Source organism: Salvelinus namaycush, chromosome 30, assembly GCF_016432855.1.
Source record: "Salvelinus namaycush isolate Seneca chromosome 30, SaNama_1.0, whole genome shotgun sequence".
NCBI lineage: Eukaryota > Metazoa > Chordata > Actinopteri > Salmoniformes > Salmonidae > Salvelinus > Salvelinus namaycush.
The window spans coordinates 21,322,377-21,349,119 of NC_052336.1; the positions used below are offsets into that span (position 1 = coordinate 21,322,377).

General features: G+C 44.1%; 1 protein-coding gene across 3 annotated transcripts in view; it reads right to left on the reverse strand.

Annotated features, from left to right (window-relative positions):
* Nucleotides 1–26,743, reverse strand: part of LOC120024885 (ankyrin repeat domain-containing protein 11-like) — a 132,920-nt gene that overhangs the window by 84,350 nt on the left and 21,827 nt on the right. For all 3 annotated transcript variants that reach the window (XM_038969230.1, XM_038969231.1, XM_038969229.1), the window contains exon 2: nucleotides 14,776–14,854. The gene's annotated coding sequence lies outside the window, so the exon portion shown is untranslated. The remainder of the gene's footprint in view (nucleotides 1–14,775; nucleotides 14,855–26,743) is intronic.

Here is a 26,743-nt window from a genome sequence, read left to right on the forward strand (position 1 = left end):
TCATTCATGGTGCAGCTCAAGTTACTTATCTCAGAGCAGCTCATATGAGTATCCTCTGCCTTAAATAAGGTTCACAGGTGCGAGGCCCAGGCCCCTCAGCTCCTCTCCTTCCTCCCTCTCTGTCCGTCTACAGAATGGAGAAATGCCCCACACCAGATCCTGTTTCCCCAACACCACCCCCTTCGTATCCTCCATCCTGCAGAATCCGGAGCCCAGACCACAGATCAGTGAGAGAGATGAGGAGCCCAGCAATAAATCTGGCTGATGCAATCTAATGGAACATTGTATTAGGGCGGGCTCAGTGCTCTGCTCGGTAAATAATGGAGTTCTTGCAGCCAGGAGAGATAATGCTCCCACCCAGGGGAGAGAGAAAGCCTCAGGAACACCATTATGAGATTCAATGGAAACTCAAAACAGGCAGGCGCTCCTAGATGGCTGGAGGCTGGCTCAGTCACGTCACGTCTGCACTGTTTGCTCACCACTGATACAAATAAAATCGAATTGTATTTGTCACATGCACCAAATACAACAGGTGTTTTTACTTTTCACCTTAAAGTGAAAAGCTTACTTACAAGCCCCTAACCAACAACGCAGTTAAGAAAATACCCCCCAAAAAAGAGATAAGAACAAAAAATAATTAAAGAGCAGCAGTAAATAACAATAGCGGGGCTATATACAGAGGGTACCGGTGTCGAGGTAATTGAGGTAATATGTATATGTAGGTAGAGTTAATAAAGTGACTATGCATAGATAATAACAGAGAGTAGCAGCAGCATAGAAGGGGGGGGGGGGGGGGGAATAGTCTGGGTAGCCATTTGATTAGCTGTTCAGGAGTCTTATGGCTTGGGGGCAGAAGCTGTTTAGAAGCCTCTTGGACCTAGACTTGGCGCTCCGGTACCGCTTCCCGTGTGGTAGCAGAGAAAACAGTCTATGACCAGGGTGGCTGGAGTCTGACAATTTTTAGGGCCTTCCAGGGACTGATACAGGTACTCGGGCACGACCAGGAATGAAGGATAAACTAATGGAACTAACATAGAGAAAACCTTTGAAGAAACAGGGTTTACATGCCGCCCGCGTGGCCAAATAAATGTACACACATGTTATTCAATCCAGGCTGTATCACATCCGGCCGTGATTGGGAGTCCCATAGGGCGGCGCACAATTGGCCCAGCGTCATCCTGGTTTGGCCGAGGGTAGGCTGACATTGTAAATAAGAATTTGTTCTTAACTGACTTGCCTAGTTAAATAAAGTTTTTTTTAAAAATCTTTTCAATAATTTCATCCAAACTGCTCGGGAGCCTTCACGTAGCCAGGTGCTAAACAGAACTTGGTTCTATTTGAGACGCTTGAAGCGCTGCAAGTCGTTGGTGACTAACTGTGCTGCTGGCAATAATTTAATAACGTTTATTTTTTGTTGCCAAAGTTACCTGACACCGGCCATATTCTACGAGTGTTGAGCGTTCGTAAATTCATCAGTTATTCTGCACGAGAGTTCTCTGAAATCGGAGTAGATTGTTAATTCTGCCTATGTCCATTGAAACGCACCCATGACTAAACCACTTAGCTAAGAATGATGTGAATAATCAAGTCAATAAACGTTGGGTTACATTGCAGATAGTTAATATACTGCCTGGCAAGTTGATGCATTAGTAGCCAACTAACGTTAGGTAACTAGCTAACATACCGGTACATACTGCTGTAATGCTATGCAGTTCATAAGGATAGCGTAGCAAATAAATTGTCAGTCAACATAACATGTAACGCAACTTATTTTTAAAGTCATTACTTTAATACGTTGCTCAACATTTTAACATTTATAATTAGTTAAAGCAATGAATTTGTATCCGCTCTCCTTGGACTTTGGCTGTATATTTTCCGCCATTTTCTTCAAATCTGAAAACGTTGTGAAGCCACGCAAATTTTCAGAAGAATTGCATTATGGGCCCTAAAAGCACAGAAATAGTGTACAGTGCATGTGTACTTCGTATTTTGGCAAATTTAGTACGACATCCAGGAACTTTTGGCAAAATAACTATATCCATACTTTTACCAATAAGCATACTATATACTCAATTTGCGTCAAATAGTACGGTTAGTATAAGTATTCTTACACAGCTTTATGAGAACACACGATTTCGTAAGACTCAAGATGTGTCAAAACTCTTAAAAAAGGACCATATGCATTTCAGGTAAAACAACATCCCAATGTTTATTTTCCAGTACAAATTACAAAAGCTAAATCAACATCCATGACTAATTCAAGTGAGTTTCGAAACCTGTCCCCAATTGAATATAGTTGGTTTTGCTATTTTAACCTGTGTGTGATGAACGCATCTGGTGGAGATAGACAAAATCAACATGTGCATGATGGCAGACAAGCGGCCGGTTTGGTCAGCGTGTTAGTGTAGTATATAGGCCTATACACAAAGAGAGTAATAATGAACAGTTGAAACATTTACATAATTGAAGAGCTGCAGACATATCTCACATACAGTGCATTTGGAAAATATTCAGACCCCTTGACTTTTTCCACATTTTTTTGCGTTACAGCCTTATTCTAAAATGTATTAAATAAAACCTTTTCCTCATCAATCTGTACAAAATACCCCATAATGACAAAGTGAAAACAGGTTTTTAGAATTTCACACACACACACACACACATTTGAAGTATTCAGACCCTTTGCTCGCAGACTCGAAATTGAGCTCAGGTGCATCCTGTTTCCATTGATCATCCTTGAGATGTTTCTACAACTTTGTGTCAACCTGTGGTAAATTCAATTGATTGGACATGATTTTAAAAAGGCACATACCTGTCTATATAAAATCTCACAGGTGACAGTGCATGTCAGAGCAAAAACCAAGCCATGATGTCGAAGGAATTGTCCGTAGTGCTCCGAGACAGGATTGTGTCGAGGCACAGATCTGGGGAAGGGTACAAAAAAAAAACATTCTGCACATGACAGCCGCTTGGAGTTTGCCAAAAAGCACCTAAAGGACTGTGAGAAACAAGAGTCTCTGGTCTGATGAAACCAAGATTGAACTCTTTGGCCTGAATGCCAAGCGTCACGTCTGGAGGAAACCTGGCAGCATCATGTTGTGGGGATGTTTTCAGTGGCAGGGACTGGGAGACTAGTCAGGATTGAGGGAAAGATGAACAGAGCAAAGTACAGAGAGATCCGTGATGAAAACCTGCTCAGGACCTCAGACTGGGGTGAAGGTTCATCTTCCAACAGGACAACAACCCTAAGCACACAGCCAAGACAATGCAGGAGTGGCTTCGGGACAAGTCTCCTAATGTCCTTGAGTGGCCTAGCCAGAGCCCAGACTTGAACCCGATCGAACATCTCTGTAGAGACCTGAAAATAGCTGTGCAGCGACGCTTCCCATCCAACCTAACAGAGCTTGAGAGGATCTGCAGAGAAGAATGGGAGAAACTCTCCAAATACAGGTGTGCCAAACTTGTAGCATCATACCCAAGAAGACTCGAGGCTATAATAGCTGCCAAAGGTGCTACAACAAAGTACTGAGTAAAGGGTCTGAATACGTAGGTAAATGTTATATTTCAGTTTTTATTTGTATTACATTTGCACACAAAAAATAAAACCTGTTTTTGCTTTGTCATTATGGGATATTGTGTATAGATTGATGAGGGGAGAAAACAATTTAATTAATTTTAGAATAAGGCTGTAACATAACAAAATATGGAAAAAGTCAAGGGGTCTGAATACTTTCTGAATGCACCCTATCTATGCTTAACATATAAACAGCCTCCAAACTACAGCAGTTCTCAGGCTATGTGGGTGATTATGCCGATGTAAAGCAATTACACACGAACCACAGAAAAAACACGTTTTTCTTCCAGAGAAGGAGAGGAAGAGAGAAGGAGAAAGAAAAACACATGGAATGAAAATATGATATTTGTACTATTTAAGTCCAGAATATACTATTTAAGTCCAGAATATATCAGCTATTCCTGTGTTGTGAGTCACTCCTGGGACTTCTATGACAAACAAGGCGAATGTAGAGTACTCTGAACCCAGGGCTCTGAGCTGACAGGGACCTGCCATTTTGACAGGAAAACATTCCTGGCTGAGGGAAATAGGAAGAGATGGGCAAAAAGCTGCTGGTGAAAGAGAGAAGCACAGGGGAAAGTCCATTATTTTCTAGTTCCACAGAACCAGAATTTTTAGATTTGAGCATCTTACTACTACTAGGCTACAAACATGGTAGTTTCCCAAACAACGCAACACTCAAAATGACCTTGCACAACTGTTACAAATAGCCTACTGAATAATAAAGCACATGATGCTCTGCATGGAATAACGGGGAGTTTCTGGTTTAGACAAAAATAAACAATCATTCCTCCCGTGGGCCATGTCTATGGCAAAGGAGTCCAAACGAGGTAAACAGAAACTTGGTACTTGGCAATGCCACTCTGTATCCTTACAGAATGTGAGACTTAGCATTCCTTATTAACTTCAATTAACGTTGTAGTTCTGCTTAGCTAGAATACTGCTGTATCAGTATAACAAAAACTACAGCACAAGACTCTGAAGCCCAGAATCCATCAAGAGAGGCAGGGCCGCCAGCCTGTCACAAACACCAACTCCATGCCAGCATGGGAGAGAGTCCAGTCCAACTTTTCAGAACCTCTGGCACAAAAACAAACACATACAATCCCCTCTCTCCCCTTCACTGCTTCTTTCAGAGGGGAAGTCAAAATTCCTGCCTTCACTAAGTCCAAGTCAAACACAAGAGGCGGTGACAAGGGTACCGAACCATGTCCAAGACAGACACTGTAGGTTCCTGGCAGGCACCATTGCACGGAAGCAGACAACTTACTCTGAAAAGTAAACCAAAACCACACCAAAACAGAAACCCTTCAATCTGGGGCTAATGTGAGGCCTTCTGTCCTCTGGGTTCTGGACTGGAGGCTGTGGAGATCCATTCATTTAGGCACTATAGCAATGGGCTCCATGGCCCAAGTGTTCCACCTCATCAGTCACACCATGCATCATCAACAGCTCCAGCCATCACCATTCCAATCCAGGCCTCAAATGAACAGAGACCGAGAGCTGCTTTCTGTTCCCCAAACAATAACAGAATGGGGGAGGACATAAAGCCTCCCTGGCGATCATTGGGAGGTCATCAAGTCTTTGCCAGAGGTCACCAGAAAAGCCACTTTTGTCCAGAGAGCCTTGAGAAGTGAAATGAGAATGAAAGCAGGACAATGAGAGAGAGGAGAGAGCCACCCTACTGCCCTGCATCAGGTTGGGTCAGGTTGAATAATACACAGCCTCCCCTCCCCACCAAACAAAAAGGAGAACCCAAGCCTAAACAGCCCAGAGGACACTGTGGATAGCTAACAATTTAGGCCCTTTTCCTTGGCCAAACGGGTGAGGTTGGGGCCTCAGACGGGCCTATAGCATGGCACTTTGTTAAGAAGTATCAAGAGATGGTATCACAGACTATAGTTTACTCGAAGATTAAACCATGGATTGAAATGACTGTTTGGCTGCTATTCTCTTCACTGATGAGTAAAGCTAGTATTCATTACAGAACCAGAAAGAGCTGCTGCCAGATAACAGTATTGGTCATATGGCAGTGCAACAGATGGAGACTATCTGGAAAGGGAACACAATCTAAGACACAACCTTGAATTCCCTGAAAGAGAAAAGTGGATCCAATTAGCTTTCCAGGCAGTGGAAAGCACAGACAGAGCAACCCAGTAGGGCTTCTCCAAAAGAGAAAGATTAATATGCATGTGATGAAACCCGCTTCCCACCTTGTAATCTCATCAGGTTCCCACTTGCAGGGTCCAGGTCATCACAGAGCCGGCCTCCTCATCAATTACCCTGGAGTTTGTATCGATCCTCCCAGAGGGGTTTCTATTTAAAGCACTGGGGCCAGGAGGGAAAAGGGAAACCATCCATAAAGTTGGCTGAGCAAAAATGGATTAACAGATAACAATGCTAGATCTGCATTTGGAGATAGCAGGTGAGCATGTTATATGCGTAGACCAGAGATTCTCAGTAGCAGGGTAGTCAGATTCAAACTAAGCCCATGTTTACCGCCCACTGAGACAGACAGACCTGTCGCTCACAGACAGCGGTCATCTGACCGAGTTGGCAGGCAGCCAGTGGTTATCACAGGGGTGTGTTGTGTCTTCATTTCCATAAATCTGGAGCAGCAGTACACCAGGCCCTTTCTCAGCAGGGGAGAGGGAGTGTGAGAGAGCGAGATAGGGGGACCGAGAGAGAGGATGAGGGAGCACACTGTTGTCCCCAATGGAGACAGCCATGTGTCATCCTGACCACTTCTCATCAGACACCGATGGTCCGCCATAGTGGAGATGACATGAACACTGAGGTGGAGAGAGCGAGCCACGAGAGCGTTCCTTCCTTCCTGCCTGCCTGGACAGACAGGACCGCGAGAAGTCTGAGAAGGCCCATCTGCTGCCTCGTCTGTTCCCCTGCTTGGCTCCGTCAGAGAGCATGGACATACAGAGATGCTCAGTGACTCGATCTCTCCCCTCACTCTTTATCACCATCTCTGTGAACAGCTGAACAACAACAACAACTTGGTCCAAAACATCAATCTACTGCTCTGTTTCTCAGGATCTATCCATCTCACCATTATACCAGCCCTAAGGGTATACTACAAAGCAGGAGCAATGAGTTAGCCAGATAACTTGCCTAACTATTCTGAAATAACGTGTATTTTTAGAAAGATACGCTTGAAATGGGCATGGCCTAATTGACTCAACAACCAAAAACACATATCTAAGTCATGCTTTCTTAATGAAACATAAAAAACAGCTATTTCATAGTTGTTTATCAAAGTTAGCTGGCTCGCTCATTGATCCTTCTTTGTAGTACCCCTCTGTAGTGAGAAGGTTCACTCCATCCAAGGGCACCAAGAGCTTATGACAGGGCAACGCATTGTGTTTACATAAGAGGTATATGGAAAGCACAGATCTTTACATTCCTTTTATGTAAAGAGTTTTTGTATAAAAAAAAATAACAAACAGACCCAGTCTAGAAATCATGTTTACATAATATAACAAAGCACTTTAAGCAATAACTCCCCATTTGCAAAAATGGAAACTTCAAGTGAAGGGGGGGGGGGGGCGAACTCATCTTCACATACAACAGCAATTACAATTTCAAGCATGAATTCTCCCCAGGAAACAAGCCTGGGCCGATTCAGAGCTGATTCCAGTGAGGCCAGGTGGAGTGAATCAAAACCAGGAGCAGGGAGGGGGCACACACACACACACACAGGGCCCACATTAAGTGTCTGCTGTCTGTCGCCATGAGCCCACTGATAGATGAACACCTGGATCCGGAGAGAGAGAGCAGAGAGAAGCCCAGGCCTGCTTAACCCTCTATGTTTCTCTGCATTCACGGGCCAGGACACAGCACGCAGTACAACAGGCAACAAAAACAAAATGCCTTGCACCCCTACACGCCTCGCAACAGAACAGGAAACACACATTCTTTTAGGTTTCATCCAGATAGCACTAAGTCGTTTAAAACAGGCAGGCACACTAACACTGTGTGTGTGTGTGTGTGTGTGTGTGTGTGTGTGTGTGTGTGTGTGTGTGTGTGTGTGTGTGTGTGTGTGTGTGTGTGTGTGTGTAGAGAGTCAGTGCAAGAGTGTTAGAAAAAACAAAAAAAGGGTCAATAGCTGTTCAGGGTCCTGTTGGTTTCAGACTTGGTGCACCGGTAGCGCTGTGCGGTAGCAGAGAGAGTGCAGAATTGATCAGGAGCCCCTAAGACGGCTGCTATCCACTTCAGCCACATCATGATTTAACAGGATGCTGACGAGAGACCGGTCCAGCTGCTGAACTATAGGTCCTTGTTGTTCAGTCAGATACACTGCTGGTACCCACTGTGTTTCCGTAAGGCTTTACCACTCTGTGACAACAAGTATGTGGCTCACTAACCAGCACTGGAGAACAGTGATTTGGCAAAACACAAACAAACCTCAACCACAAAAGAAGCCATAGGATTTCACTAAGAAAGCATATCAGTTAGCCTAGCTACTGAGCAGTTCCGTTCATTCAGACAATACAACGTGCCGTTCCATCCCTGTATCAGCGACACGACACAAACCCACTGATTGGCCAGGGCTCCAATAAGTTGATTGAAAAAAGGGGAAAAGTAATTTCACAGTTCCAACCAAGCCAAGTGGCCAAATGACAGGTGTACTAGACTAGAGGGAGCTCATTTGATGCTGACGTAACAGTGTTTTGCTGTAGCCCACACAGGGAACCACATAAACAATCACATAAGACAGATAGCTCTGACTCCGAGCCTCTCAGAGCAGAGCCCAGGACAGGTTAATACGACATGCAACAGCCTTTATGCAACCACAAGCAGGACAGGCCCAATGACCAGCCAATGACTCAATTTCTTGTTGTTGCATTGAATTATCACAGCAAGCAAAGGTCGTCCCTTCTGCCAAAGGGGGGAGAGAGGCATGCAGACGTACAGTGGGCTGGTGAACAAGGTCACACCATCCCAGGAGTGGTATTGGCTTACTACCAAGCCAGGGCTACTTGAAACCAAGGTCACAGTGCTCTGGCTGCTGGAGTGACAGCGGACTGAACCAAAAAGCTGAGAGCAGGATTGGGTTGCAACTGCCTGCCAGTGGGCTGGGCAGCCGTGCTACAGTTCTGTCCGCCCAGGCCTGAGCACTTTGCTCCAGGCTCCCCTGAGATGGACTGGGTGGGGAGCACAGGGAATTCAGATTACTGGAAGAAGAAAAAAAACAGAGTTTCCTGAAATCAGATCCCGCCTGACATAAATCAGAAACGGAGCCATTATGGCTGCCATTATGGTGAGAAACCAGAGACGAGGGAACAAGCTACTCCACTCATTCAACCTTTAATAAGTGGCTCCCTAAAATAGGCCCGTCTACTACCAGAGCACTCAGTGCAAGAGATTAGGCTGTGTGTGTATTTAATACAAACTCAATACATTCCATTCACCACTACAAGGGTATAGCTTACCCTGACGCTGTCAGGCTCCCCCCAGGACAACCCAGGCCCAATGTTAGGGGGTCTGCCTAGTGTTGTTCAGCAGGCCCAGGCCCCATCACTGTCTGTCTGTGCCTCGGCTTCTGCTCTCCCACTCAACACTACATTAGCCTGCTAATCTCCAGCCCCGTACAAACAGCTCAGTCATCATGATCCCGAGAGAAGAGAGAGGGAGGGAGAGACCTGGCAGCAGTCAGGGGAAAAACCACAGCGTCACTCGGGGATGGGGGAAGGACAGAGGAGAGGATAATGGTTGTTGTGGCTCCTCTTTCTACCATCTTTCCCGCTTGCTCACTTCACCGATTTCTACATGGACACAATCATCTCAGAAATTGTACACAATAGCTGCAAGTGAAACAGCAAGAAAAGTAATGCTACCCAAGCAAATCGTTGAGCCAATGTTTAGAGATATTTATTGATCGTGTTCTATAGATTTCAGAATATGATTATACATTTTCTCTGTTAATCATTTTAATATGGAGTACTCAATTCACACAGACATTGACAGTAAAGTCAGAAATAGATGAAAACCCTAGTGTTGTGGATTGAGAAGTAGGCTAGCTAACCTGGAGTTGGGCTGACCAGTCTGGTGACGTTGACAAATTAAGAAGTGAAAGGTAAGGCAGAAATAACCAATTTATCTGCACTAAGTCCCATCACTCATATCAAACTGTCCTTTCCCATAAATACAACACTAACAAAGTGCAGAAGAGCACTGTGGTGTCGGCCTTTCCACAGTCCGGCTGCTGAGCTGACACTATACTCTACCAGTCAGATATAGCAAACAAATCCTTCATATTTCCATTCTCGCTCTACAGAGAAAGAGATGAAACGCGTTACACTACAAATAATCCAATTACAGCTTGCAGATTGAGCTGAAAGGGTCAGATATAGAAATAATGCACAATGTCTCCATGGCAATCCATGTTCTTTAAACCACCCAGCCAGAGTTCTAAACACCCTAGCAAACAGGCAGAAACACAGGCTGCCAGGAGACGCTGTGGGAGGGCCCCTTTAACTCACATTAGAACAAACACAATAATTTGTTCCACTGGGTTTTGCCCCCCCCCTCCCTCTCCCGGATTTGACGGGGACTGTTTGATCCTCTGAGGAGACGAGGGGTGGAGGTACAGGTACAGTAGAGAGGCCCAGAGAGGGAGACACTGGGTGCCTGGCGGGTACATAGCACTGTTCAGAGGTTATGTACTGGAGGGAGAGAGGCAGAGGGACAGCGAGCAGGCTAGGACCAGTCAATCTGGTCTCTTGGACCCTGATTGAACAGAACCACGTGAGGCCATTGTCTAGTCTTGTCCAATGCAACACCACTGTCATATCTATTGGTTAAAGGTAAAGAAAAGAGGCTACTGTTATCCTGTTATTCTCAGCGCTTAAGCCAAAGCTCAGCTCTAAAATTAGACTTAAGATCTAAACACAGACTTAGTGTACGGACGACTCGCTGATGGGAACTTGGCTCTGGAGAAGGGGAGATAGAACATTTAAAAACATTCTGTCCCATCTACAAAACACCCAGCCAACTCCTCAGCATCCAGACACACACTACAAATCTGACCATTTCAGAGTAGCACTGGCTATCTATCATCACAGCCAGTCCCCTCTCCTCTGCAGTCAGTGTGTTGCAGTGGTGGGTGAGCTTGGTTCTGACAGTGTGTGTGGGAGTGGTGGGACAAACACTGGTCTGCCTGGCTGTCAGCAGCTCATACCCTTGAGCAGAGCATGAGAATCGACCCTGACCTCTGAGCAGCACATTCTTTTCAAGCCAGCAGCATAACATCTCTTCATTAAAAAATGGATACATCCTGTTCTTCGCTTTCTCCACACACAAACTGCATTCAAAGCAATGTTCTCTTTTGACATATTGAAGATTGAATTTTTTTTCCTTCCCATCTCATCTCCCCACCACTTCGTACCTCACGGGAGAGCGCCCTGTAGTCGGCACTTACAAACTATTTTCTATGTAGCTGGCGCTATTTGTCCTTTTCATTCTCACACCTAGATGCCAATTTCCAAAGCCCAGTGTGCCGCTTGCCCAACCTGCCATCAAAAACCATTTCAGTGGCAGAATGGGACGTGGTCCCCTGTACCTTCCTATTACTACGGCTACCTCCAACTCCTTCAGAAGCAGTGGGGCTTCGCCTCTGAACCTGTGCCATCTGCAAAGACAAACACACAATACAACGTTTCTGCCATCAAGCCACACCCAAAGGTCAGTGTCTCAGCCCGTTTGTCAAAGGGGTTATATTTGATTGGAGCTGGTGACCGCACACTTCCGAAATCCGCATTTCGTTTTTCGATGCCATGTATCTTTCAACTAACCTGCATTTGGCGAGACTTGGTTCTCGATTCGGGAAATATAGTATCTTATTAAACGCTTGTGTCCAGTTGCATGTGGTTCTACCCAAAAATATTCTGAAAGTTTTGTGCTGCCCGAGTAGGTTCCTCGCCATCTTAGCTGCTGCACATCTAGCATTTCCCAGCATCTTGGCAGGAACTAGGATTGTCTATGTGGCTCGGCCAAGTGTAGAAGATGACAGCACGTCACACAGTGCGACCAAAACAAAGATCTACACATGCAAGAGGCATTTCTCACTCAATACAAAACATGGATTTAATATCTTTCAGAATAGTCTCTGGTTTTTGTAACCACCTGCACATTTATAAGATACACTTTTTCCTGATTTCGAGAACAAAGTGTCGGCAAGTGCAGGTTAGTTGAAAAATACATGTAGGCGGTTTCCATCAGCCAGACCGTAACGCCGATTGGAGTCGTCACGTATTGGCGATACCCACCATAGCTACCAAAATCCCTCCCTCTACAGCGGGATGAGAGAGCTAGTTGACACTTCCTTCCAGGGTGTGTTTGATCATGAACCTCAGCCGATCAGCAGCTGCGCTGATTAATGGAACAATGACAACATTCGCTTGGATATCATCTTAAAGAATGGTTAAAGAATGGCCTTTCTAGGGAGTTTTTCCTAGCCACCGTGCTTCTACACCTGCATTGCTTGCTGTTTGCGGTTTTAGGCTGGGTTTCTGTACAGCACTTTGAGATATCAGCTGATGTACGAAGGGCTATATAAATAAATTTGATTTGGTTCCTCCTCGGTGCTCAGCTCTAATGACTTGGAACAGAATGACAAGGAAAACCTTGGGTAAAGGCACCATTTTATCCCCTACCAATCCTGCTCTTCACATTACACAACAAGCCTACTAATGTACAAACCTTCAAACTTCTGCTCAAATAAGCTACAGAATCACGAGGCATGGACCTATGCCACAGAACAATGTAACTACAACAATACAGGTCTGCAACCTAAGTGGTTAACGGGGCACACTAGTCTAGTCAGAAGGGAGAGAAAACCAATACATTTGGCACGCCAACACCGCAAAGGTTCAATCCTTTGGACGGTCCACAACCTCCTATATCATCTCATCATTCAACGTGCTTACAAGAAAACCTAATCACAACAAAGTTCCCGCTCCTTCTGCCTTGAGTTCACATTCCTCAGCGAAAGATATGAGTGAAATGTCAATTTGCAGGGTAATGATGCAGAGTTTCTCTCCTCCCTGGCCACAGAGCCATGCCTGTTTGGAGCACACAGACTCTTTCAATAGAGCATTAGCATGTGGCCTGCCAGGGGGAGAGGTAGGTGGGTGGGAGCGGGGTCTAGGGGAACAAAGCCCCTATAGTTGTCTCAAGCCAGGCTATGAGAGTTATGTAATATGACTGGCAGGGCCCACTTTCCTGTTCAGAGTGCTGCAGACTAATCCTATTGAAGAATAGGCCTACTTTGGAAAAGGGGAGGAGGGAGAGGGAGAGAAGAAAAAAAAAACACGCTGGTAATGAGGAGGCAAAACGGTGCAGGGAGAGCATTCACAGGAGAGACACCCTTTCATCTGCACTACCGTCCAACACAGCACAACTCCCAACCAGCAGATAACGCTGACAATAATATCAGCACCACCGAGGGCTGGGAGCAGGCTACACACAGAGAGACAGAGAGCGAGAGACAGAGAGCGAGAGACAGAGAGCGAGAGACAGAGAGCGAGAGACAGAGAGCGAGAGACAGAGAGCGAGAGACAGAGAGCGAGAGACAGAGAGCGAGAGACAGAGAGCGAGAGACAGAGAGCGAGAGACAGAGAGCGAGAGACAGAGAGCGAGAGACAGAGAGCGAGAGACAGAGAGCGAGAGACAGAGAGCCAGAGACAGAGAGCCAGAGACAGAGAGCCAGAGACAGAGAGCCAGAGACAGAGAGCCAGAGACAGAGAGCCAGAGACAGAGAGCCAGAGACAGAGAGCCAGAGACAGAGAGCCAGAGAGCGAGAGCCAGAGAGCGAGAGCCAGAGAGACAGAGAGACAGAGAGCCAGAGAGACAGAGAGACAGAGAGACAGAGAGACAGAGAGACAGAGAGACAGAGAGACAGAGAGACAGAGAGCCAGAGACAGAGAGCCAGAGACAGAGAGCCAGAGACAGAGAGCCAGAGACAGAGAGCCAGAGACAGAGAGCCAGAGACAGAGAGCCAGAGAGCCAGAGAGCCAGAGAGATAGAAAGGAAGAGTGGAGAGAGCAAGAGACAGGGAGTGGCAAAGAGCAAAAGAGAGGAGAGAGAGGCAACAGAGCTTGAAACAGAGGGAGAGAGAGGTACACCGTAACCTACGTCTGTTTCTGCTAACCATTGGCAAAGTGGAGGATGTAGAGCAGTTAAAAATAAAATCTGATTCTGATTTACTCTACTGGTGCCTGGAAACCATGTGACTGGCATCACATGAGGAGAGGTGGGGGTGGGGGGGAGAGAAACAGTACTGGCAGCATAATGAGCTTTTTTGATCAGTTTCCTTGGTTTCTACTGACAGTAAGCAGATCCGGAATGATTTCAGGAGGTAAACATCACCAGCTCCCGTTGCACAGAGCGTCTGGCTAAAGAGAAGGCTACAGAAGGAATAGGAGAGCAAAATGAGAGTAGGGAGAGAACGAGAGGGGAGATCGATTGTACAGCGCCCATTCTGAAAGTCTCTCTGTGTGCCGTGGGGAAAAGGCGGCCGTCTCTTCAGAGGCGTGGGCTGCCACTACTTACTGATCGAGCAGCACGGTCACATGAGTCGCATGCAGGAGAGGGACACTTCATTAGTGACACTGAGCTCTACGGGAGCGTTGACCTACTTTCCAAACCAAGTTGCTCGCCACACAAACAACCATGCACACACACGCACAAGCCCACACCAGCTAAAACACAGAACCCCTTTAACAAAGGGACAGGAAGGCAGGGCCTGGGCCTGCACTAAGCCCTGCTCTTAAAATACACATTCCAGTTGAGAGTGCAGGGCTTTAAAGCTGCCAGCTGGTACTAGCACTGCTCCTGTCTGGCCCTCTCCCACTCTCTCTCTCTCCTACTCTCTCTCTCATAGCTTGAAATGATAAGTCTATAGCCACACACACAGACCGGTACGCAGTTCCACAGCAAACCCTCTCTATGGTGCCATACGAGTGTCCTTTATTTAGCATCTGAGACAGTTTGGAGAAATCTGACAAGTCAAAACAACAAGACTGCTGGAGTACAGGAATACGGGCCTTAGAAAACAACCCCCTTTCTGTAAACAACGTTTCAAAACATTATACAGCGTGTTCAAACCTTCAGTACGTCGTGACAAACACAGGGACCAAGAAACAGAGATGGCTCCAGAAACAACGTGGAGAGAATGTAGCAATACATACCGATTCCATGGCTGTCTGCGGATGGGTGACGTTAAAATCCTGCTTTAAAAAGGGCTGCAGTAGGGAAATCCAAAGAATCCTACAAAACAAAAGAAAACCGAAGGATTAGTTACGGAGCTGTTAGTTGGCGTTCAACATTCCTAATGAGATCTGGTGTAGGGAGTCATCTTCCCTACTCAGGTTGTCCTATTCCCTCAACACAGTATCTTAGTGCAACCTTTCAAAGGTCAAAGCCCCACACCATGCCAGCCTCTCCTACCCCTGTAGACAGCCCCTCACAACCACCCCCCCAGCCACAGCCCCTCAATCCCCCCCCCCAGCCACAGCCAACCCCAACCCTAGCTTTGTCCCAACTGAGGGCAGGGGTTTATCAGGATTTGAAAGATAGAGGGGCTTTTCAAAGGCCTTCAGTTGTGCCACATCGGTTACATTCCTGTGTCGCTGTCACCTAGCCCCTCGCTCACATTTGTTCCGTGGCAGTTGTTCAAATAACATTGAGAGTGTCCACTAGCACAAATGGTGATAACAAGTTGGCTCAAGAGGACCACACACCCCCGCAGTTAGGCGCAGTGGTATTGTGGGAAAGTATATGTCTAAGGATAGAGAATAACATGCTTTCAGTCTTAGAGGGCGTTATTAACCAAGAGTTTGTTCTTTTCTGAAATTACTGAAATAAATACAAAAAAGGCGTTTGCTTGTATCTTGCCCACTTTCCTTCTGAACAGGTGCAAAGCTTACCGAATCTGTCAGACTGACATTATTCTTGTGTGCGAGGCCATGAAAGCAAAATCGCATTCCACTAGTAGAGATGTTAACGGTTAAATCGGTTAGCCACAGAAAATATATTCCACCGGTCTACAGGATAATTTGCATAATTTAGCGGAATTAAATTGCAGCGTGTATTTTCGTTAGTCGTCATGCATCTTATTTATCACACGCGCAAAGCATACAGAGTAGAGGTCGACCGATTATGATTTTTCAACGCCGATAACGATTATTGGAGGACAAAAATACCGATTAATCGGCCGATTTATATAAAATAAAATAAATGTTTTATATATATATATAATACACACACACACATTTTTGTAATAATGACAATTGCAACAATACTGAATGAACAATGAACACTTAATATAATACATAAATACACACACACACACAGCTCTGAAGTGACAATGATACTGAAGAGTCTGCTTAGGAGACAAATACTCTTAACTGTTTGAATAAAAACAGAGTTTAAGTTACCTGTGATGAATGTTGAAAACAAAAACTGTCATTTCTATATGCAGAAAATCCTATTTTAATAATGGGCATGGTAAGAATTGACGACCAAAGTGCGAGTCATAATTCCCATGACACCTTCAAGCAAAATCTGAAAAGCGGTTCCTTCATTTATTCCATAGGATATTTTTAGATTCACTTAAAATAAGGTCTGTGTTTCGTGTAGGCTTACACCACCTTGCCAATTTTATAACTGTGTAGATATCCATAGGACAAGGTAACTCTGATCAATATTGGCTAAATATAAGCGAAGATCATTTTTTTTGTAGAGTGGATTTATGAAAATATGTTGACAAATGTTACCTTATCCTAGTGAGATTTACACGGGTATCAAAACGTCGAGGCGGTTTAAGCCTGCACGAAACACAGACCTTATTTGAAGTAGATCAAGACATTCTCTATGGAAGACATGAACGGTAAAATAACGAAGGAACCCATTTCAAGTTCAGCCGCAAGTTATTACAGGAATTATAACGCGTCGACTATTTCTCTCTAAACCATATACCTTTGACTAATCCGGAAACTATCACCTCGAAAACAAAACGTTTATTCTGTTCCGTATTTTATCTAACGGGTGGCATCCATGAGTCTAAATATTCCTGTTACATTGCACAACCTTTAATGTTGTGTCATAATTACGTAAAATTCTGGCAAATTAGCCAGGCGGCCCAAACTGTTGCATATACCCTGACTGCGTGCAATGAACGCAAGAGAAATGACACAATTTCACCTGGTTAATATTGCCTGCTAACCTGGATTTATTTTAGCTAAATATGCAGGTTTAAAAATATATACTTGTGTATTGATTTTAAGAAAGGCATTGATGTTTATGGTTAAGTACACATTGGAGCAATGACAGTCATTGATTGATTGTGTTTTATAAGTTAAGTTTAATGCTAGCTAGCAACTTAGCTTACTGCATTCGCGGCACAGGCAGGCTCCTCGTGGAGTGCAATGTAATCAGTGTTAGAGCATTGGACTAGTTAACTGTAAGGTTGCAAGATTGGATCCCCCGAGCTGACAAGGTTAAAAATCTGTCTTTTTTAACTAGGCAGAACGTTCCTAGGACGTCATTGAAAATAAGAATGTGTTCTTAACTGACTTGTCTAGTTAAATAAAGATTAAATAAAGGTGTAAAAAAAAAAAAAGGCGCCCAAAAATACCGATTTCCGATTGTTATGAAAACTTGAAATCGGCCCCGATTAATCGGTCGACCTCTAATACAGAGCCTAGTTTGAGGAGCGGAATAGCCTATCAACTGTCAGACAGAGCAAGAGCAGCTCCTCAAAAAGCTGGTACTGGAGTGCTCTTATAAGCATAGTCATTGCACAACAAATAACAGTTCTAAGTGCAATCACATGTCCAAAAAAATTATAATTAGAAATGTTTTGATGGCCGCGATTAAAAACAGCTAGTATTTGTATTTCTCAATCTCAATTCGGAATTAAAGCGCGCCTCCGAATCGTCATTTGAGTGCATAGGCTATAGTCAAAGGTAGGCAGGCTATCAGCGTGTCACCCACCAATTTGCAATGTGAGCTTGAGGCTGCATAATTGTTTGAAACCTCAACATTTTACTTCAAATGAGAAACGTCTTACCTTGCTTCAAAGTAGCCTCGCCAAAATCCCACCATAGAAACATGGAGGCAATTATTTTATAAAGACTTCCTGCTGTCATTAACCAGCATTTCTCTGCTGTTCTATTGGTTTTCATATCAACTTTCTTTCATTGTCGAGAAACCAAAGGACCAATCCTAGTCATATTAACAACCCATCCTAGATGTTGTTATTAGATTCCCCCTCTAAGTTTCTAACTGAGATTTTCATCTGTCACTTTCTCATTATCTCACATTTTCAGCTCGGCTGGCATTAGGTGCTCTGTTGAGAACAGTGTTTCCAGCTTCGCTGGCATTAGGTGCTCTGTTTAGAAAAGAGGTCGACCGATTAATCGGAATGGCCGATTAATTAGGGCCGATTTCAAGTTTTCATAACAATCGTAAATCGGTATTTTTGGACACTGATTTGGTCGATTTTTAAAATATATATATTTTTTACACCTTTATTTAACTAGGCAAGTCAGTTTAAGAACACATTCTTATTTTCAATGACGGCCTAGGAACGGTGGGTTAACTTCCTTGGTCAGGGGCAGAACGACAGATTTTTACCTTGTCAGCGCGTGGATTCCATCTTGCAACCTTACAGTTAACTAGTCCAACGCTCTAACCACCTGCCTCTCATTGCACTCCACGAGGAGCCTGCCTGTTACGTAAATGCAGTAAGAAGCTAAGGTAAGTTGCTAGCTAGCATTAAACTTATCTTATAAAAAACAATCAATCAATCATAATCACTAGTTAAACTAGTAATATCATCAACCATGTGTAGTTATCTAGCGTCTCCTGCGTTGCATATAATCGATGTGGTGCGCATTCGCGGAAAAAGGACTGTCGTTGCTCCAACTTGTACCTAACCATAAACATCAATGCCTTTCTTAAAATCAATACACAGAAGTATATATTTTTTAAACCTGCATATTTAGCTAAAAGAAATCCAGGTTAGCAGGCAATATTAACCAGGTGAAATTGTGTCACTTCTCTTGCGTTCATTGCACGCAGTCAGGGTATATGCAACAGTTTGGGCAGCCTGGCTCGTTGCGAACTAATTTGCCAGAAATGTACGTAGTTATGACATAACATTGAAGGTTGTACAATGTAACAGCAATATTTAGACTTATGGATGCCACCATAAGTGGCATCCATAAAATATATAAAATATAATACTGTTCCGTATTTCACTGAAATAATAAACGTTTTGTTTTCGAAATGATAGTTTCCGGATTGGACCATAGTAATGACCTAAGGCTCGTATTTCTGTGTGTTATGTTATAATTAAGTCTATGATTTGATAGAGCAGTCTGACTGAGCGATGGTAGGCAGCAGCAGGCTCGTAAGCATTCATTCAAACAGCACTTTCGTGCGTTTTGCCAGCAGCTCTTCACTGTGCTTCAAGCATTGCGCTGTTTATGACTTCAAGCCTATCAACTCCCGAGATTAGGCTGGTGTAACCGATGTGAAATGGCTAGCTAGTTAGCGGGGTGCACGCTAATAGCGTTTCAAACGTCACTCGCTCTGAGACTTGTAGTTGTTCCCCTTGCTCTGCATGGGCCACGGCTTTTGTGGAGCGATGGGTAACGCTGCTTCGAGGGTGGCTGTTGTCGATGTGTTCCTCGTTCGAGCCCAGGTAGGAGCGAGGAGAGGGACGGAAGCTATACTGTTACACTGGCAATACTAAAGTGCCTATAAGAACATCCATTAGTCAAAGGTATATGAAATACAAATGGTAGAGAGAGAAATAGTCCTATAAATACTACAACCTAAAACTTCTTACCTGGGAATATTGAAGACTCATGTTAAAAGGAACCACCAGCTTTCATATGTTCTCATTATCTGAGCAAGAAACTTAAACGTTAGCTTTCTTACATAGCACATATTGCACTTTTATTTTCTTCTCCAACACTTTGTTTTTGCAGTATTTAAACCAAATTGAACATGTTTCATTATATATTTGAGGCAAAATTTATTTTTATTGATGTATTATTTTTTAAATAACGTTCCCAAGGTAAACGGACTATTTCTCAGGTCCAGATCGTAGAATATGCATATAATGTACAGATTAGGATAGAAAACACTCCAAAGTTTCCAAAACTGTCAAAATATTGTCTGAGTATAACAAAACTGATTCTGCAGGCGAAAACCTGAGAAAATCTAACCCGGACGTGATTTTTTTATTTTTTTATCTGTGTTTCCTGGCCCGTCTTTCTTCCATTTAAAAGGGGTATCAACCATATTCCTTTTCCAATGGCTTCCCCAGGCTGTGACCAGGCTTTAGACATAGTTTCAGGCTTTTATTTTGAAAAATGAGCGAGATTTTTCAAAAGTAGTCAGGTGTCCTCTGATTAGTTCCTGCGCGCGATAGGGTAGCTCTCCATTTTCTTTTTCTCTCTTATTGAATAGGTTACGGTCCGGTTGAAATATTTGTTGTTTTGTTGTTTTGTTAAAAACAACCTGAGGATTGATTATAAAAAACATTTGACATGTTTCTACGACCATTACGGATACTTTTTGGAATTTTCGTCGAACGGACCGAGGCTTTAGTTTTCTGAACATAATGCGCAACCCAAATGGCATTTTTTGTTATAAAAGTAATATTTAACGAACAAAAATAACATTTGTTGTGTAACTGGGAGTCTCGTGAGTGCAAACATCCGAAGATTATCAAAGGTAAGCGATTAATTATTGCTTTTCTGACTTTCGTGACCATGCTAATTTGGGGCTAGCTGTTCTAGCATTGATTGATACACTCACAAAAGCTTAGATTGCTTTCGTTTTCAAAGCATATTTTCAAAATCTGACACGATAGGTGGATTAACAACAAGCTAAGCTGTGTTTTGGTATATTCACTTGTGATTGCATGATTATAAATATCTGTTGTAATATTTTGGAATCTGATACGTTTGGGAATTTTCTTCTGCCTTTCAGGACCGGAACGAGGCTTTAGTTTTCTGAACATAACGCGCAACCCAAATGGCGTTTTTTGTTATAAAAGTAATATTTAACGAACAAAAATAACATTTGTTGTGTAACTGGGAGTCTCGTGAGTGCAAACATCCGAAGATTATCAAAGGTAAGCGATTCATTTTATTGCTTTTCTGACTTTTGTGACCATGCTAATTTGGGGCTAGCTGTTCTAGCATTGATTGATACACTCACAAAAGCTTGGATTTCTTTCTCTGTAAAGCATATTTTCAAAATCTGACACGATAGGTGGATTAACAACAAGCTAAGCTGTGTTTTGGTATATTTCACTTGTGATTGCATGATTATAAATATTTTTAGTAATATTTTGCACCCTGCAATTCAGCGGTTGTTTAGGAAAATGATCCCGTAGAAAGGGATCCGTAGCGCAGAGAAGTTAAGTTAAAATAAGTGTTCATTCAGTATTGTTGTAATTGTCATTATTACAAATTTAAATAAAAAAAATCTATATATATATATATATATTTTTTTTTTATTATTATTATTATTTATTTTTTTATATATAAATCGGCCGATTAATCGGTATCGGCTTTTTTTGGTCCTCCAATAATCGGTATCTGTATCGAAAAATCATAATCGGTCGACCTCTAGTTTAGAACAGTGTTTTCAGCTCGGCTGGCATTAGGTGCTCTGTTTAGAACAGTGTTTCCCCACGAATGGCATTTTGGCAAATGTTTGAAAATTATGTTTTATTAGGGGCTTCATTACAGGAGTTGCATGTTCAAAAATATAGCCTTTTTTTGAACTAAGATGATAGGCTTCTACTGTTGCATGTTTTCATTAAACTCTTAACGAAAAATGTCAGTTCCTTGTATGCATGCATAGCAATTTCTGTAGGTCACGTCATTTTACTGTTTGGGAAAAATGTAACTGTTTGTTGACCGGTTAATGAGGGTTGGTTAGTCGGCAGCAACATTTACCGAACTGTGCATCCCTAGCCATTAGAGATAGCAATAGTCATAGATTAAGAAAATATATGTTACATCTGCAAAACATTTTATGTCTGTCAATCTTAGCAGCTAGAAATGGGACAGCAAGAATCTCAAGTTAACATACCGATTGAAGTGGATGACACTAGAGCCCAGGCCAGGCCATGCCAAGGGCTGGAGGTGCCAGGACAAAACAGGAAGTGAGGCCAGATTAAGGGGCCAGGCCTCACTGGGATGGACAGGGGGGGGATGGTGACGTCTGTTAAAATCAGAACCCTGTTGGTTCTCACAGCAGGAATACATGGATTGGACTAATCCAGAATGGAGAGCAGAGCACTCCCTCTTAAATGGGGCTTGAATACAGGCTTGTAATCTTACTAAGAAAATCCCCCGACCGCACAGTGACAAAGCACACTCACTTTAAGCCGGGCCATGCTAAAACACACAAGACATCACTCATGGGTAACACAGATCAGTCTCTGGCAGGGTAAGCTCTTGGTTGGGTAGACTATGGACATCTGAGGATATCGTGGCAGGGTTAAATTCAACTTGAATGTGAAATGTCGTTTTTAGAATCCTTACGGAGCTTTAAATTCTGATTGAAATAAAATAAAAACATAAGTGATAACGCCAAACTCACTGATCTCCCTTTGTGCACCTACGATCAAATGAGCGAGACATGTTTCCTTTGTCACTGATACGAGCCCCGACTACTCGCAAACACACTTCACATTAAAACTCCATTAATCTGTCTGTGGAGGATATCTCTCCCTCTAGGGCTGGCCGGAGGTTTTCCACCACTCGTAGGGTGCACACTATGTTGACCTTAAAAGGGAAACTTTGAGCCTGAGAAGCCAAGCTCCGGCGCTTTGCCACAGCTCTTAGGGAGCTGGTTATATTCCTCTTGAAAGAGGATGCTTCCACAATTATTCATACACCGGGAGGGATTACCAAAGACAGGACTTCAGTTTCACCACAGGCCATGGGCCAGGCTCTGCAGACTTCATGCCAACATAGTTGAGACTGTTTAAGCTACCAGTCATTGCAAGGCGCCCAAGCCTGCACTTTTCAAACATCTCAAGCAGGATGACTCGGCCAATAACACATGGCTCCTACCTTGTGGTAATGTGGTGGCCCCCTCATGCCCTCAGGGCAGGCACAAGACTCAACGAGAAGTGACAGCTACGTCTGTAGGCAGGGGGAGAGGAGACCAGGTATTTTAAGAACGCCAAAACAAGTTCATTCCGTGTCAGTATTTGAGGCTGCCTGTAAGTGTGTTTGCCCTGGCCATAGCGAGGCAGAAGCACACAAATGCTCTTGTGCAAATATCCATAGTCCCGCCTGCCAGGGGCAGCTGGGCAGGATGTGACATAAGTTTGGAGCTTCGGCTCATATGAACACGGCAGAGACAGCCTACTGTTTTTTTTTTTAAAGCACACCAATGAGGTAATTTACTACCTGCTGACATTGAGCTGGACTAGAAGTCACCCGTTCACACACATAGGCAGGGCAGGGAGCTGCCAGTCAGTCCAATGTGTCCAGCAATTGTACATTTATGACTGGGGAAGTAGTAAAGTCTAACAGGACCAAACTGGCCATTTAATCCCTGCCACATGGGGGACAGACTGCTGGGAGCAACAACACACCACCATAGGTTTGGCCATTCACAGTCAAACCCAGAAATCTTAGTTACTTAGACTTAAATTAAGGTTTGCTAGGCATGTGGGGAGCCTGGGCTATTTCTGGCCCATATGAAGAGCCTCTTTGCAGGGGGTAGTGAGGCTTGAGTGAGGCCTGTCTGCAGAGAGAGGAAGGGAAACGCTTAAGTTAGTGTCTGCTCCTCATTTTCTTTCCCTTTTGGTTCTTTGCAGTAGCTCTGGGCCCCTCCAGGGTCTCACACCAAAGAGGGTGCTGCAGCTCTGGGCCCCTCCAGGGTCTCACACCAAAGATGGTGCTGTAGCTCTGGGCCCCTCCAGGGTCTCACACCAAAGAGTGTTGTGTGTTTTGCCTACAGTGGCCCTCCAGGCGCAATGCCTCCAGTTACTACTCCAATTTATTTCTGTGTGTTAATAGACATGTTTAGCAGGGTTCTCTGGTGAATGAGACCGGTTCCCCAAAACCAGCCGTGTTTACACGACTTGTGTTGAGCCACACTGGGGGGGCCACACTGCTCATTTGTAACGGCTGCATCTATCCTGGCTAATTAGGTTTGACTCAGCACGATGGGAGATTGAGAAGGCAGGCGACACATGAGTAAAAACTGCTGATTGAGGCACAAAACCTGGCACAAAAGCTTCACAAAAATCCAGAGATACTAATCAGCACGGCTTTTAGGTGAGCCTACCAGAAAGACCAGGCTTAAAGAGCACAGTCAGCACACAGACCGACATGGGCCAACTAGCCAGTAGCTTCACATCCAAACACACTGCAGGACACAGGCCTACAAGTACTAGCTAGCTCTCTCTCCTTCTGGCTAACATCCCTGTTGTGCTCATACAGGGGTTAGGTTTTATGATATGGCCAAGTTGATGAGAAGAAATACGAGTAAAACAGGATATAGGAGTTGACCTGAACATGCAAAAGGCCAGAGGTGAGATTTCAAGCTTCCTCCATCCTGACAGTAAGCAGGGGCAGCTCAGGACAAAGGAAGTGTTCTTTTCGCATGTTTGGCTATTTGAAGTGAATATACTAACACCATCTTTTAAAACAAATCCCTACTAGATGTGTGGTATTTCAACATCAACAGGGGAAATCCAAACACTGGACTTTGTTCATGAGGAGTGGTGTGCACACAAGTGCATGAGAAGGCAAGTCATACTTCTGACAAGTTTGAGAACCTGGCCAGTCTCTGTAGACTCTAGTCCAGCTTTGAATCCCAACGCCTAGGGTTTGAGATCCAAGAATCTCCTTGGAGTTGGGAGGGCAGTCACGGCCAATCCTAGGACCTAGCCTCAACAACAGACCATGGCTGCCAGAGCTGCTCTGCTACAAACATACCACACTGTGTCCAGATAACTGCCTGAGGGAACACACACACAACAACAACTGCTAACACTCAGACCCACGATCACACACACAAAACAATTCCACATGCCATAGAGCCGTAGCTATTTAATGAGTATATTTCCGGAGATTAGTCCACAACATGTTGCAATGGTGATAGGGCTGAAAACACCGACTGTGTCTGCAGGAGAGGGGGGGGAAACATACTGGACGCAATAGTGTATACACATGCTATTCTGAAGCCCAAAGCTCAAAGCAAAGACTGGAAAATGTGGAAGAGAGAGCCGAGCTACTGAGAGACACAGAGCGAAGGGAGGAGAGTGAGAGGTCAGCCCCATTTGAGCTTTAGTAATATGGCTGGGGGGAGGGTAAAGTGAGTGGAGCTCTAAAAACAACTGGCTGGACTGTGTTGCTTCAGCCCGGGCTGCCACTGCGTGTCTGCGGCATGGCCCGTGGCTTGTGCGAACATGCAGGCCTATGTGGGGCACCAGTGCATTGTGGGATTACAGAGGAGACGGGTGGTCTAATGGTCGCCTGAGGGCAGGCACAGCCATCCTTTACCGTGCCTCTTTTCTGTTGCGTGCCCCCCCCCCCTCTATTCTGCTCCCCAGAGCATCGAATTACAGGAAGCGCCACCATTTTCACAATCTGGTCAGCTCCATTTATCTGGGAAATCTGGACAATGAGGCAGACCCCTCCATCCCCCCCTTCTCTCAATGTGTCCCTGGGATACAGAGCACCTCTCCAGTCCTCTCTGGCTGCCCTATCAGAGAACACATCTGACGGAGCTGACAGCAGCCTGGGACTGGGACACTAGCTCCGACCTTTATGTCTGAACACTGAACATGCATCACAGAGCAGACACGGACACAGGGGGACAGGGAGAGTCTGCACTGCTCACCTACAGAGCAGCATGCACACAGACAGCATTTCCCTCGGCTCCATTTTTTTGTAGGCAGGGCACCAAGCTACTCAGAGTAGCATTGTTATTCAGCACTTGTTTGTAGAGTGCATTTTTTCAAATCTGTCCCAAAATACAAATATTACTAAATAGAATACAGGAATAATAGACCTACTGTTGTGAACTATTCTTGAAAGCAATATGTTAACCAAGTTACCCAAATAGCTGGAGTGTTGGGTACCAGGGAAGAATATTACACATTTCCAGTAGTCTCTAAACAGCAGGAGTGCTGTAAACCCAAACATAAGCTGAAAACAATGAAACTAAATGGCAATTCAGGTTTCAGTTATTTAGATCAGTTGTGTTTATTCCGTCAACGATTTACTAGACCAAAAACACAACTAGCTCTTACAGTTTCACTTCAGAATTAGACGTTCAGCCATGTTTCTCAAACGTCAAATTTAGAAGTTGATGCAAACGTCAAATTTCAAAGTGTAAGGTTAAGTTTAGGCATTAACTCCGAATGGTTAAGTTTGGGCATTAACTCCGAATGGTTAAGGGTTAAGGTTTGGAATAGACTTTAAACAAAAATCTCAATAACTTTCTATCGCTGGATTCGAATTTGCTAACTTTGGATTCAGAGGCAGATGCTGAAATTCATCCGCCATACCAGTCCACAACAACCTAGCAAAACCTACTTGAAGGTAACAGCGCTCATGGCTGCCCCGGTGGCCGGTTTACTTGTAATCTCCCGACATCCTCAGACATGGATGGACGTCGAATACTGACTTGTATCACATGTGACCTGGCTGCAAAAACATGTAGGAGTTCCAAGCAATTCAAAACATGATAAATAATTAGTATAGCAAGAGTATAGTATTAGTATAGTGTGTGTGTGTGTGTGAGAGAAATTACTCAATTGTGTGTTGGCAGCCTGCTATTCTAGAGGCCTTAATATAAATATATACATTTTGCACACAGCGCCGTTTTTTGGCTTCTATTTTTTTTATGCGGTGGGACCGTGGCATGGAACCAGTTGACTTTAGGCTCGCACCGAATGTGCATCTAGCATTTGGGCCCACGTCTGACGGACAACTTTTTTCTCCACAGGATTATTCAGAAAGTATTTCACACCTGGACTTTTTCCCCATTTTGTTGTGTTACAGCCTGAATTTAAAATGGATATTGTTTGTCACTGGTCTACACACACAATACCCCATAACGACAAAGTGGAATTGTTTGTAGAAATGTTTACAAATT